Raw genomic sequence first — 15248 nt, 5'->3', positions numbered from 1 at the left:
ATTAGTGATTGGATGGAGATGTAGAAAAGTGCACTCATCAAATTTTAAGAAAGAACTGCAGTGGGTGGGGAAGTACATATACTGGATACCAGAACCAGGAATCCAAGAAAAAATTATGAGATTGTAAGATGGTTCAAAAACAACAGAATTAATTTGATAAGAATAAATGTGATATCTTGCATAAATTTGATAAAATTAAAAAGTATAGTAATTCTATAGGATGGATATATGTTTAATATGGCTGCCAGAAAAGTTAATGCAAACTCAATCTACATTAATAGTATAGTAGAAAGTCTACAATGAGGGAGCTTTTCTAGGTTTGTATGAACTACACCTCAAGTACTGTGCTTAGTAATGGTGGCTATCTTTTTAAAGAGGGACAAAGACAAAATAGAAGTTAAGAAGAGAAGCCTGAAGGGTGCAAGTGGGACCTGATTGCTGTCTTCCAGTATCTGCCAAGCTGTCATAAGAAAGAGGATTTTATCTGTACAATGTGATCCTAAGGGACAGAATTAGGATTGTTAGGCGGAAGTTATGGCAGAGCTGACTAAAGATGAAATGGGCTGTGTTGGAAGGGAATAAGTTCCCTATCATAGGGAACATTTAGGCAGAAACTAGCTGACTACTTGCTAGGGATTTAAGTTTTATTACAAAACCTCAAATGCAGCCTTAATTGCTACAGTTCAGTGTATTGAGAGAATTGCCATGAGCATTTTTTGAATATTGTCTGGTTAATGGAGAGGGTGGTGATCAGAAAGGTATAGGGTAACCCTGATAATATCCAGTTAATCTGAGGAAACCCTGGCATTAGCTGGTGTGGCTCAGCCAAGGATGATACTGAAGAAATAAAAGCACCTGGTGCTTTTTCACACATTATTTATTAATTTTCACAACAATCAGGTGAATTATATATCATTAACATTTCTTTTACAGATGAGAAAAAGGAGGCTTAGAAAGGCTAAGTGACTTACCCAAATTCATGCAGCTAGTAAGTGGCTTTGGGGGAGCATGTTAGAACCCTGTACAGGGAAAGCTGTGACAGAATTTCTGCTTGTTACCTGATCACTTCTCCAGTTGAGTAAAGAGTTGGTATTGCCAGAGGCAAGTCAGAACTGTGTGGACAAGTGCGTCATGCTGGGCTGGGTGCCTGGAGTAGATGAGAATATCATAAAGATATACGATCAGCCTCTAGTCCAGCAGGTCCTGGAGGATGGTGTTGGAATGCAGCTGAGCTATTACACAGGCTAAATGGCATGACTGTTTAGTCATAATGTCCATACCTTATAAGGAACTGAATGGCATAGCTATCAAAGGACATAAAGATCTTCAAAGTCCAGACAAGCCTATCTATTTTGAAGAAGAGAAAACTGATCCAGGGAGAGGAAGGACTTTTCAAACCTGTTCCACTTAGTGATTTTGCTCCTGATATTGCCAAGGAACTTATTTTTAAATATTTAATTTATTTTTTTTAAATTGTATTTTAGCAAATTTAGGATTAGAGCTTCTTAGAGCAGATTTGGTTTTCAGAAAGGACCAACCCCCCTGTGAAATGTGCTACTCTGCTTCAGAGCTACAAGATAGATATGTAATGTTCTGGTTTCTATCTGCCCTCCCCCTAATATAGAAATCAGCATCATAGAAGTTGAAAGAGCATAAGCTTTAGAATCAGACAAGTTGGATTTAATTCCTTTACTGGAATCCATGGGAAATTCTTTAGTTTCTTTGAGCCTCAGATTCATTATCTATGAGAATGGAAATAATAATAGCTTGATTTTAACCATGTGGAGTTTGAGGTGCTTGTGAAAAATCCAGGTGGAGAGATTAAGGAAGGGCTGAAGCTCAGGAGAATGACAGGATCCTGAGATACAGATTTGAGAATCAACAGCCAAAGAGAAGATACATAAAGCCACATGCATGGATGGCATTGCCTAGCAGAGGGATTTATTCTATAGGATGACTCTAGCTATTTGAGGTTGACAATCGTGTTATCCTAATTATTCAATTCTCTAGGCTTGATGACCCTAGATCAAAAATATTTCTAAATGTCTTTAACTCCAGCCTCTTTATCAGCCAAACTGTTCTTTTAAGGACATACCATAGTTTGGTTTTATCAGTCTTGAGGTATGGTGTTCTATAACTAAACAGTGCTACTGGTATGTGGAGTAAGAGCAAGACCCTTAACTTCTTCATTCTACGCACTATACTTTTTTGGTGACTCTGATGCAGGTTGTGCTTGACAGTATCCTGAGAAATACTGTCCTATGGCATAGAAAGAACTTCGTTTGAACCATTCTAGTCCTTGGCATTGATTTGGCTTCTAGCTCCCTGCCTGGTCTTGCTTCACTGCAGAATGCAGGCTTGAAGTGTGGAATTCACCAGCCCCATCTCATTTCTTTATATACAACACTTGGATTTAGTGGAAAAGATAAAACATTTTTTCCTTGCTTTTTCATTTTTTTGAAACTTCTTAGATACTCTGGAACTGGCTTACCTGTATTTAGAAGGGTACTTCATTAGGAGCCAAAATGACAGGGCTCAAAAGGTAAGGTTCATTGATGGGTGAGTAGTGGCTTCTTACCAGCCTTCCTCCCCAATTTAATACACTACCCACCAAACTAGATTTCAGGTATTCTAAACAGTTTTATACATAATATTAAACACTTAAAAATAGAAGATAATGTAGGTGAATAAATTATTTCCTTTTTGCATATGCTTAAAATAATATATGAGGTCATGAAGGAAGGGGTTATATATTTTCATATATAAAAAGGAAAATCTCTAAATATAAAACATGAAAAACATTGAAATACAAATGATAAATTGGAAAACTGCAACAAATATAACCATTGCAGTTGATACTCATTTGTGGATTCTATATTTTGAATTCATCTACTCACTAAAATTTATTTGTAATCCTGAAATCAATACCTGTGGTGCTTTTGTGGTCATTTGTGGATATACACAGTGATAACATTTGAATTGCCTGATGTGCCCAGTCCCAAATGAGGTCCAACAAGGTGATTCTCTTTCTTTTTGTCTTAGCTCTCATACTTTAAATAATTGTAATTTTCACAGTCTATTTAGTGCCATGTTTTTCACATTTTTGTGCTTTTTCTTGATGGTTTTGCTGTTTAAAATGCCCCCCAAGTGTGGTGCTAAAGTGCTGTATAGTGCTCTTGAGCACAAGACAGCTGTGATGTGCCTTACAGAGAAAATACATATGTTAGATTAGTTTACTTCAGGCAAGAGTTACAGTGCTATTGGCTGTGAGTTCAATGTTAATGAATCAACAATGCATGTTAAATAAAGTGTCTCTAAACATAAACACACATAAACAATGAATGTATTGATTTATTGACAAAAATGTTGTGATTGGGTCTCATAGGAGCCTAACTCTGTATTTCCCCAGGAACAATGGTTCAGGATTTACTGATTTAGTGTTTACAGTGATTTTATAAAACATAACTACTGTGAATAATGAGAAACAACTGCACATGATTATGATTACTATGTAGCATGCTATATATAATAATGAATGTAAATTGATAAAAAGAGCAAGATTCCAGTCGAAAAAATGGAAAAGGAAATATATAGGGAATTTGCAGACCAGGGAAAACATGTATAATAACATTATTGAAAAATAAACCCTTCCATTTTACTAGTAGTAACCAAGGAAATCAAATTGAAGCAATGATGTCATGTCATTTTTTTGTTGCCTATCAAATTAGAAAGAAATATGAAAGGTAATACTCTATGCTGGCTGGTGAGAGTGTAGTGATATAGCGATTTTTGTATATTGCCAATGGAATAAATTGGTATGTCATTTGGGAAAGTAGTTTGATGATACATATAAACAGCTCTAAAAATCTTAATATCTTACAACTCAGAAATTAAAGTTTTAAGAATTTTCCTGAGGAAATAGACATTCAGATAAAGATTTATTTACCTTCAATATAACATTTGTAAAAATAAGAATGGGAATGAGAATTGAAATGTGCAAGAATAGGGGAATCAATATATTGTGGATAGAAACAGGATAGAAAACTTACAAAACTATTAAAAATATTTTTTATTTTAAAGAAAATCTAATGAAATGGGAAAATGTTCATGATTTAATTGATATATGTATATTATTAAATATATGATAAAATTAAATTATGCTGAAATTATATATACAAAAACTAAATCAACCTGGAAATAATTAAGATTATTTAATAGTAGAGCATATTTTATTGTATGTGTCTTTAATATTTAACTACAAACTAGGGGTGGAGGGGATTGCCATACCTGCTGCCTGGTAACCATTATTTTAACCTTATTCATTTGGGCATATTTTAGGAGATGAGACAATGTTTTTTTGTTAGAAAGGAACTGGGAACCATTGTACTGTACTAGACCAGGGAAGGACAGAAGTTGGGCTCCTTCTCTCCCCAACTCCCTCTTTTTCTCTCCCTCTCTCTCCTCTCCCTCCTTCTACTTCTCTCCCTTTCTCTCCTTCCCTTCTTATTTCCCTTCCTCCACTTTTGGTAATGCAGAGAAAAGAAAGATTCATTCAGATTTGGGTAAAGAGGTAATGTGGGCAATATCTTGGAAGCTTCAAGAAGAAGGTGACATTTGAACTGAGTAATAAAGGATATGTATGATTTTTCTAGATAGAAAATGCAGGGAAGATCTTGACCTTCTTAGCTTCTAAATGTCAATGATACTACCATATATTGTAAAAGTAGTGCCTTTGAGAGTCACTTTTTTATTGATTTTCCTTTGGTATAACTGCACTCAGAATTTTCTAGTACTTTTCCTCAGATTCCAGGTGAGTTGTCATATTCTGATGCCCTGATGTTGGGATCAATAGAGGATGGACACAGAAAAAAATCAAGAATTCTACATCATTTTGATGAATCAGGTATGTAATGTGAAGAATGGATAAAGGATAGGAAGATATATTGGAGAAAGGAGAAAGGAACAGATATTTTTTTAGAATAAAAATTTGTTGTGGTGTTACAGTTCTTTAATTTTAATGATTGTACTCAACCCCATAAAGTAGGCAATTATTCCAATTTCACAAATGACAAGTAATGAGAACCTAAAAAAGGGTAAGATAGTGGAGGTGGTGAGAAATGGATGTGTGTAATTTACATTTTGGAAATAAAATTGAATGTAGTAGTAGCAAGGGTAGAGGAGTTATTAATCAGCTTAACTGTAATGTGCAGATAACCATTAAGGCTCTGCTTACTTCATAGGATTGTGCCAAAGTTAGATGAAATAAGGGCTGTCACAATGATCTGTAAACTTCAGATCATTGTACCAATGGGAGATGCTCAGAAGCTTTGAGCTTTGGCAACTTGGGAGATGGAAAGGCTATTAATGGAGGTGGGGACTGAGGAGGAAGAGTATTTTGGAGGGAAGATGATATTTGCTAATTCTTCAACATCTCTTCCTGTACTTGTCAGTTCACCTTTCTCATGGCAATTCCTATTGTTTTTTTTTTTTTTTTACCATTGTGTATAGAGACTCCATCTATGTAAATATATGTAAATGAATAGATTATTTCTGGAATGATATGCAAGAAACTTTTGACAGTGATTGCCCACAAACTGGGGACCTAGGCAGGAGTGGGAAAAACACTTTTCACTCTGTATCCTTTGTAACATTTTTTTTGTTTCTCAGTTTTATTTTGTATTTTTAAAATTTTTAAAAAATTTTATTTGCATTCAATTTCCCAACATATAGTATAAGACACAGTGCTCATCTGATCATGTACCCTTCTTAATGCCTTTGTACCTTTTGAACTGTGTATCATATGCATGTGCTATCTACTTAAAAAAGGAAAATTTTTTAAAAAGGAAAATTATAAAACAGATTAAAGACAAAATAAAAAAATGTCATACTGCCCCAATACATTTACATCTCCTGCACTTTAATCCCAGAGTTTACTCTGTTGTCCTATGGTCTTACTTGTCCATGAAGCTTTTCTCTGCCAAACCCATATCCTATCCTTTCTGCTCACTTGATATGGAAGTTAGTGAGAAAAGGAAATTTGAGCTAGTAAGTATTGACTACTTCTGTAAAAGGTTAGAGGAGAAAGGAAGGGTATTAGATGAAGTGGGACTTTGGGGTTAAGAGAGCATTTCTAATTTAGATATTTCTTTATTTGCGGCTAGGAGTGACTCTAGTACCTGTTTATAGGTGGAGGGGAAGAAATTTGGAGAGAAGGGAGAGAAGTTGAAGATACAGGAAAGGGAGGGTTTGTAAACAGGCTATTAGCTTACTCAAGCTATCAGCAATATTGAGATAGAGTTGCAAATTAGTGTGTTTCTAGAGAACTGTTTAGAAATGGCTCTTTAAAAAAAAGCTCTCTATAAGGAACAAAATCCCAGAAAGGCCCCTCTGAGGCCATTTACAATAGCAGCTCTTGGGTCTGCTGAGATCTGTCAGGTATTTCTTCATCAAATGTTAAGTGATTACTGTGAATAAGGCACAACATATAGCAAGGGTTGGGTGGCTTAATTAAATGTACTGGCTTGATAATCATTAAAGGAGGAAAGTTTCTGTAAGAATAGGGATGTTTGAATATAATTCATGTGGTGGTGTGGATTCTAACAGAACCGCTACAGTGCTTGGTTCCTAGTAGGTGTTCAGTAAGTGTTTGTGACATAATTCGTTTATTGAGCACCTCCTATCAATCAAGCACTGTGCTAGGCTCTGGGACCACATAGATAAGTTAGGCAAAGTCTTGCTTTTTGAGGTGCTTAGGTTTAGTGGTGGTTACAATAAAGTGATGAGTTTTATGACAGAGGTACAAACAAGGGTAGGTGATCTACTCCACAAACAGAAGCAGATTGCAGCATGTTGAGGAATAGAAATGGATAAAGAAAGTGAAGACAGTGAATGTAGACTGTTCTTTTGAGAAACTTGGCTAAGAAGAAAAGGAGAGAGAGGGCAGTAAACAAGGAGTGTTCAGGGAATATTCTTAAATAATGAGAGGTTTGAAGATATTGTTGTATAGAGAAGAAAGAAACAGCAGAGAGCGAAAGTGTAAAGGTTCAGAAATAAGGGCAGTAATTGATGAAAAGAGATCACTAGTAAGTGATAAAGCTGACCAGGAATTCTTGGAAAAGTTGTTGTGTGGTACTGAGAATTTCCTGAAACAGAAGACCATGAGGTTTTGGGTCAAAATACGGTAGGTTAAGAATATATAAAAGATAGTGGATGAAATAATGGTTTTTGGACCCAGGCTAGCCAGGGAAGAAAATTAGGCTTCAGGGGACCAATAAGTTGGGAGGAAACAAGAGACCAAAGAATTGAAGTTGTAGGAATGAGAAAGTAAAAAATCTTTAATGAGAAAAATGTAGCTAGAGAGTGGGATATATGAATTTAAGATTTTAGGGATCCCTGGGTGGTGCAGCGGTTTAGCGCCTGCCTTTGGCCCAGGGCGTGATCCTGGAGACCCGGGATCGAATCCCACGTCGGGCTTCCGGTGCATGGAGCCTGCTTCTCCCTCTGCCTGTGCCTCTGCCTCTCTCTCTCTCACTGTGTGCCTATCATAAATAAAATAAAATAAAAAATAAAAATAAAATAAAAAAAAAGATTTTAGAGATGGAGCAGTTCTGAGTGGTAATAGAATCCTGGGTGTGGCCATGATTATGGACAACTGAAATGCAGGGGAAGGTCACTGGAATTGAATCAAGAAAGTGGTACTCATGGATTTATCTTCATGGATGTTAAAGTCCCTCCATGAAGATACAAAGACTTTCATCACAAGCCAAACATTCAATTTATGTTTAGAAGAAACCAGGAAGTAGACAGATGCCACTGATGAGACTAATTAGTAGGAAAAAGTTAGTGTTTCAGTTGTCATTCACTTACCCTTCCGGATAAGGAGATAAGTGAGAAAAGATGTGCTAAGCATATATAAGCTTGGTTTCCCTTCCTCCAAGAGCTTCTAAGGGATTGAGATGGTAGACTCAGATGTTTGACCTATGACTGTGAAGTCTAACCTGTCACAGCAGCACCAGCTTCCTAAAGGTCTAGTCTGCAGGGTAAACCAGTGTAGTGGCTAGCCAGAAACATGCAACTCCTCAGAAGCAGTGAGAGGTGTAGGGATGAGGAGGAACTGAATTACGCAAAGGATATGGAAACAATATGTTCTGGGCTGAGTAATTTTCCAGAAAGTGTGGTGGGCTGCCAGTCTGTCCATGCATTTCAAGGGTCTTTATAAGAACAGCAGTAAATTATAACATATAAAAGTTTATCTTGTGATGCCATGAAGGGAACATCAGGTAGTGAGGCTAAATTTTACTTATGTCCAGGACAGCTTTTGAGGTATTGTTTTGGTTATCAGTTGGCTCCAGAGTTTAGATCCTGGAGGGAGAGGTATCCCAGGGGAAGAGTAGTAACAAATATAGAGGCTCCCAACTTTGGAGGCACCTGAGAGGAAAACAGAGAAAATAGGAAATAGCTTCAAGAAACTCCAAGCTATCCTCTCCAAGTAACAATGGCAAACAATACAAATGATGACAGCAGCTAACACTTAGATAGCACTTACTCTATACCAGGCACTGTTTTAAGCACTTTGTGTATATTATTTTTTTCGAGAATTACAACAATCCTGTGAGATAGGTACTAATGTCCTTTTCCTTAGGACAGAAGAAGGGGATACACATTGTTTTCCCAGGATTTATTTTCACTCTACCCCTACTGTGGGTCCTGGGTATGTACATTAAGGTAGAGATTGTTGTGTGGCTGAATCTTTGGAGATAGTTGGCAATATAGTTTAGACCATGCTGTGGAAATCAGATGTTGCTCTGAAGCAAAGCTGACAGAAGCCTTCACAGAGGTTTTTATTACATCTAAAATTTTAATAATATGCATATGTATCCTTATAAATATATAGATTATTTCTGGAAAGCAACACAGGAACTTTTAATAGTGTTTCCCTCTAGTGAGGTTAACTGTGTGCACCTATAACTGTGTACATGTTTATCATGTGCATGGATTATCTTTTAAAAGTTAAAACTAGGGCAGCCCCGGTGGTGCAGCAGTTTAGCGCCGCCTGTAGCCCAGAGTGTGATCCTGGAGACCCGGGATTGAGTCCCATGTCAGGCTCCCTGCATGGAGCCTTCTTCTCCCTCTGCCTGTGTCTCTGCCGTTCTCTCTCTCTGTGTCGCTCATGAATAAATAAATAAAATCTTTAAAAAATTAAAACTAAAACAAAAATGCAGATGATAAATGAGAATAACTTTCCAAATACTCTTTACAAAATTCTATTTCTACTTTTCCATTTCTTCCTAAATAACACTCTAACACTCCATGACAGAACTTAGGGTAGTGGAAGTAAATTTAACAGGAGTAGAGCTTGCTGCCACAATTTTCCCCATTTCTCTTCCTGAGAGGACTTCTTGTATCTTATAACATTCAAAATAGTTCTATAACAAATTTCAAAAATATACATTCTATATTTTATATTCCAAATAGAGAAAAATGTAGAAATTTGCCACCATTCTGACCTGTACCTTTAGTTGAACGGGGTTATAACTAGGTCTGAGGTCTCTTGAGTGTTTTCTTTAATAGAAACATTCTATGTCAATTAGCCTGAGAGACGTAAACCAAAGAAAACCATCATGTAGCTGTCTGGCCATTCAAAAGAATTCTCTGCATCCTTGAAATTCATTACAGAGTCTTTTTAAGTATTAGACCTCTGAGTTCCCTGGGTGGCTCTGCGGTTTAGTGCCTGCCTTCAGCCCAGGGCATGATCCTAGAGTCTGGGGATGGAGTCCCACATCAGGCGCCCTGCATGGAGCCTGCTTCTCCCTCTGCCTGTGTCTCTGCCTCTCTCTCTCATGAATAAATAAATAAAATCTTTAAAAAATGTATTAGACCTCAACATACTGTTGCCCCATATACACTGGCCTAGTTTTGCCTGTGCCTCTTCATTTTTCTTGGTGATATCTTGTCTCTTCTCTTCAAGGTCGTATACCAAACCCACTAAAAAATGAAAATGCTTTTCTTGTTCAACCCTTCCTATACAACATAGAGCTTCTCTCTATTTCCAGTCCAGACCCTCAACCCATTTTAATTGTTAGCCTGAAGGAGCTGTTTATTATAGTTCAGTTTCAAGGTGAATTAAATTATCTCTAAGGTCACATCCACTCTAAGTCTTTGGTTCACTTAAAGCAAGTATTTCACATTCCAAAGGACAATCCTCCCTCATGGATCCCTTTTCCACCTTTCTTAGTATTTATGGTGTCAGAGATTGAAGGTACTTATTTTTCTCAGAGGCATCTCTGGGAATTCACATTGTTTAATTATAAATTGTTAATAGTGAAATATCTGGTCCTAAAGAGGCTGATGTTTGGGTAGAACCCTTTCTAATATCACCATTGCTCTCATAAATGGTTATTCTTTACCAGCTGTAGGCAAGTAAAGAACCAACAAAACAGAAAGTCCATCATTATTCTGGAGCTTCCCTTGATACCTCTGTGCCTCCCCCCCCCACACCCCAACATTACTTTTGCTTTCTTGAAGTTGCCACCCAGAGCTGATTTGCTCAATCTAGTCACTATGTAGATATAGCTACATTGTTGAAAAGGCCTTCAACATACATATCACTTAAAGCCACTATGTTGTTGAACTAGTGGATTCTTCTGGTTCCAGGGCCTGAGTTAAAGGGTTCACCTCATGTGTTTGTATTGCCCCCAAACTAGTTTCTGCTGACCTCAGAAACAGGTTGGGAATTATGGGAAAACCAAACCCTATGCTTTACCCTAACATAAAACTGTTCTTCTTGTTACCTTAAGTGCATTTTATTAGCCACTTTCTTTTTTTTCCTGGGGAAAATTAATACCATATTTAAGGAAGATAAAGTCACATGGTCTCAAGTCCCAAAGCCAATAACAGACCTTGACTGATACATAGTGAAAGCAAAAGAAAGGAAGAGCAGCTCTCTGACACCGTGGAATGGATGTCTACTAGTCAGCAAGCTTCTCCAGGTGAGGGCCCTAGACTGGGAACATCATTCCAAATCAGGCTGGGTTGGAAGAAATCCCTTCTTGGAAAGATATGACATGATTTTTAATGAAATTGTCTCTGGCTTCTCTTCTGAACAAAAGGCATGATGATGAAAGGGAACAGTAGAAGGCTCTGGTAGGATCTATAATGATCTTCTCTCCTCTTCCTATCTCCAAAAGTGATCAAGCTTTACCCTAGCTTACAGAGTCTGCTTGACTCCTGTTGTCACCCTCAATTGACAGGAACTACAAAAGCCTTCAGATGACTGAGTTACATCATTAGAAGGAGACTCAAAGGTCATTTATCACCTCATTATTCTCCTAGCTACCATGCAGGATTATACCTTAAATAAGCTCTTAACTGCTGAACTTGTCAGGACTTGTAAGGAATGGCGGATTGTTATTTCCATTTCGACCCAGAGAAACTGGAGAACAACAAAACAAAGGAATTTGGGGGTCCAGCTTTATCTGACAATTTGGCTACACATGGGGTTAGGCTCAGAATCTAAACAGAGGAAACAGTTAAGATGAAAGCATGAAGACAGAATGGGGCCTTCAACTAAACTACATCTGTTCTTGGTCTTGAGTTGTGTAGCTTTCAGTGTCGTCCTGAGACCGTCTATCTACATGAATATCTCATTTCTTTTTCTTAATAATAAATTTATTTTTTATTGGTGTTCAATTTGCCAACACACAGAATAACACCCAGTGCTCATCCCGTCAAGTGCCCCCATCAGTGCCCAAAACCCATTCACCCCCACACCCCACCCTCCTCTGTTTCCACCACCCCTAGTTCATTTCCCAGAGTTAGGAGTCTTCATGTTCTGTCTCCTTTCTGATATTTCTGAAAAATTTCTTCTCCCTTCCCTTCTATTCCCTTTCACTATTATTTATATTTCCCAAATGAATGAGAACATACAATGTTTGTCCTTCTCCAGTTGACTTATTTCACTCAGTGTAATACCCTCCAGTTCCATCCACGTTGAAGCAAATGGTGGGAATTTGTCAATTCTAAAGGCTGAGTAATACTCCATTGTATACATAAACCACATCTTCTTTATCCATTAATCTTTCGATGAACACCGAGGCTCCTTCCACAGTTTAGCTATTGTGGACATTGCTGCTATAAACATCGGGGTGCAGGTGTCCCGCGTTTCATTGCATCTGTATCTTTGGGGTAAATCCCCAACAGTGCAATTGCTGGGTCGTAAGGCAGGTCTATTTTTAACTCTTTGAGGAACCTCCACACAGTTTTCCAGAGTGGCTGCACCAGTTCACATTCCCACCAACAGTGTAAGAGGGTTCCCTTTTCTCCCCATCCTCTCCAACATTTGTTGTTTCCTGCCTTGTTAATTTTCCCCATTCTCACTGGTGTGAGGTGGTATCTCATCGTGGTTTTGATTTGTATTTCCCTGATGGCCAGTGATGCAGAGCATTTTCTCATATGCATGTTGGCCATGTCTATGTCTTCCTCTGTGAGATTTCGTGGATGTATCTTGCAAGAAGTTACTATGGCCGAGTTCAAAAAGGGTGTTGCCTGTGTTCTCCTCTAGGATTTTGATGGATGCTTGTCTCACATTTACATCTTTCATCCATTTTGAGTTTATCTTTGTGTATGGTGCAAGAGAGTGGTCTAGTTTCATTCTTCTGCATGTGGATGTCCAATTTTCCCAGCACCATTTATTGAAGAGACTGTCTTTTTTCCAGGGGATAGTCTTTCCTGCTTTATCGAATATTAGTTGACCATAAAGTGGAGGGTCCACTTCTGGATTCTCTATTCTGTTCCATTGATCTATGTGTCTGTTTTTGTGCCAGTGCCACACTGTCTTGATGACCACAGCTTTGTAGTACAACCTGAAATCTGGCATTGTGATGCCCCCAGCTACGGTTTTCTTTTTTAAAATTCCCCTGGCTTTTCGGGGTCTTTTCTGATTCACACAAATCTTAAAATAATTTGTTCTAACGCTCTGAAGAAAGTCCATGGTATTTTGATAGGGATTGCATTAAACGTGTAAATTGCCCTGGGTAACATTGACATTTTCACAATATTAATTCTTCCAATCCATGAGCATGGAATATTTTTCCATCTCTTGGTGTCTTCCTCAATTTCATTCAGAAGTGTTCTATAGTTTTTAGGGTATAAAATTAAAAACTTTGGTTTTACTTTGGTTTTCTTTGGTTAGGTTTATTCCTAGGTGTCTTATGCTTTTGGGTGCAATTGTAAATGGGATTGACTCCTTAATTTCTCTTTCTTCAGTCTCATTGGTAGTGTATAGAAATGCCACTGATTTCTGGGCATTGACTTTGTATCCTGCCATGCTACCAAATTGCTGTATGAGTTCTAGCAATCTTGGGGTGGAGGCTTTGGGTTTTCTATGTAGAGTATCATGTCATTGGCGAAGAGGGAGAGTTTGACTTCTTCTTTGCCAATTGGAATGCCTTTAATATCTTTTTGTTGTCTGATTGCTGAGGGTAGGACTTCCAGTACTATGTTGAATAGCAGTGGTGAGAGTGGACATCCCTGTCTTGTTCCTGATCTTAGGGGAAATGCTCCCAGTGCTTCCCCATTGAGAATGATATTTGCTGTGGGCTTTTCATAGATGTCTTTTAAGATGCTGAGGAATGTTCCCTCTATCCCTACACTCCGAAGAGTTTTGATCAGGAAAGGATGCTGTATTTTGTCAAATGCTTTCTCTGCATCTATTGAGAGGATCATATGATTCTTGGTTTTTCTCTTGCTGATATGATGAATCATATTGATTGTTTTAAAAGTGTTGAACCAGCCTTGTTACCCGGGAATAAATCCTACTTGGTCATGGTGAATAATTTTCTTAATGTACTGTTGGATCCTATTGGCCAGTATCTTGTTGAGAATTTTTGCATCCACGTTCATCAGGGATATTGGTCTATAATTCTCCTTTTTGGTGGGGTATTTGTCTGGTTTTGGAATTAAGGTGATGCTGGCCTCATAGAACGAATTTGGAAGTACTCCATCTCTTTCTATCTTTCCAAACAACTTTAGTAGAATAGGTATGGTTTCTTCTTTAAACGTTTGATAGAATTCCCCAGGGAAGCCATCTGGCCTTGGACTTTTGTGTCTTGGGAGGCTTTTGATGACTGCTTCAATTTCCTCCCTGGTTATTGGCCTGTTCAGGTTTTCTATTTCTTCCTGTTCCAGTTTTGGTAGTTCGTGTTTTTTCAGAAATGCATCCATTTCTTCTAGATTGCCTAATTTATTGGCCTATAGCTGCTCATTATATGTTTTTAAATCGTTTGTATTTCCTTCATATTGGTGATGATCTCTCCTTCCCATTTATGATTTTAATAATTTGAGTCTTCTCTCTATTCTTTTAATAAGGCTGGCTAATGGTTTATCTATCTTATTAAGTCTTTCAAAGAACCAACTCCTGGTTTTGTTGATCTCTTCCACAATTCTTCTGGTCTCTATTTCATTGAGTTCTGCTCAAATCTTTATTAACTCTCTTCTGCTGGGTGTAGGATCTATTTGCTGTTTTTTCTCTAGCTCCTTTATGTGTAAGGTTAGCTTTTGTATTTGAGTTCTTTCCAGTTTTTGGATGGATGCTTTTATTGTGATGTATTTCCCCCTCAGGACTGCTTTTGCTGTATCCCAAAGATTTTGAATGGTTGTATCTTCATTCTCATTAGTTTCCATGAATCTTTTTAATTCTTCCTTAACTTCCTGGTTGACCCTTTCATCTTTTAGCAGGATCGTCCTTTACCTCCACGTGTTTCACGTCCTTCCAAACTTCTTGTGATTTAGTTCTAATTTCAAGGCATTATGGTCTGAGAATATGCAGGGGACGATCCCAATCTTTTGGTATCGGTTCAGACCCGATTTGTGACCCAGTATGTGGTCTATTCTGGAGAAAGTTCCATGTGCACTTGAGAAGAATGTGTATTCAGTTGAGTTTGGATGTAAAGTCCTGTAGATATCTGTGAAATCTATCTGGTCCAGTGTATCATTTAAAGCTCTTGTTTCTTTGGAGATGTTGTGTTTAGAAGACCTATCGAGTATAGAAAGCGCTAGATTGAAGTCACCAAGTATAAGTGTATTATTATCTAAGTATGTCTTAATTTTGGTTATTAATTGATTGATATATTTGGCAGCTCCCACATTCGGGGCATATATATTGAGGATTGTTAAGTCCTCCTGTTGAATAGATCCTTTAAGTATGATATAGTGTCCCTCTTCATCTCTCACTACAGTCTTTGGGGTAAATT

Source organism: Canis lupus, chromosome X (genome assembly GCF_003254725.2).
Source record: "Canis lupus dingo isolate Sandy chromosome X, ASM325472v2, whole genome shotgun sequence".
In the NCBI taxonomy this organism is placed as follows: domain Eukaryota; kingdom Metazoa; phylum Chordata; class Mammalia; order Carnivora; family Canidae; genus Canis; species Canis lupus.
Note: the sequence above shows the minus strand (reverse complement) of the source record.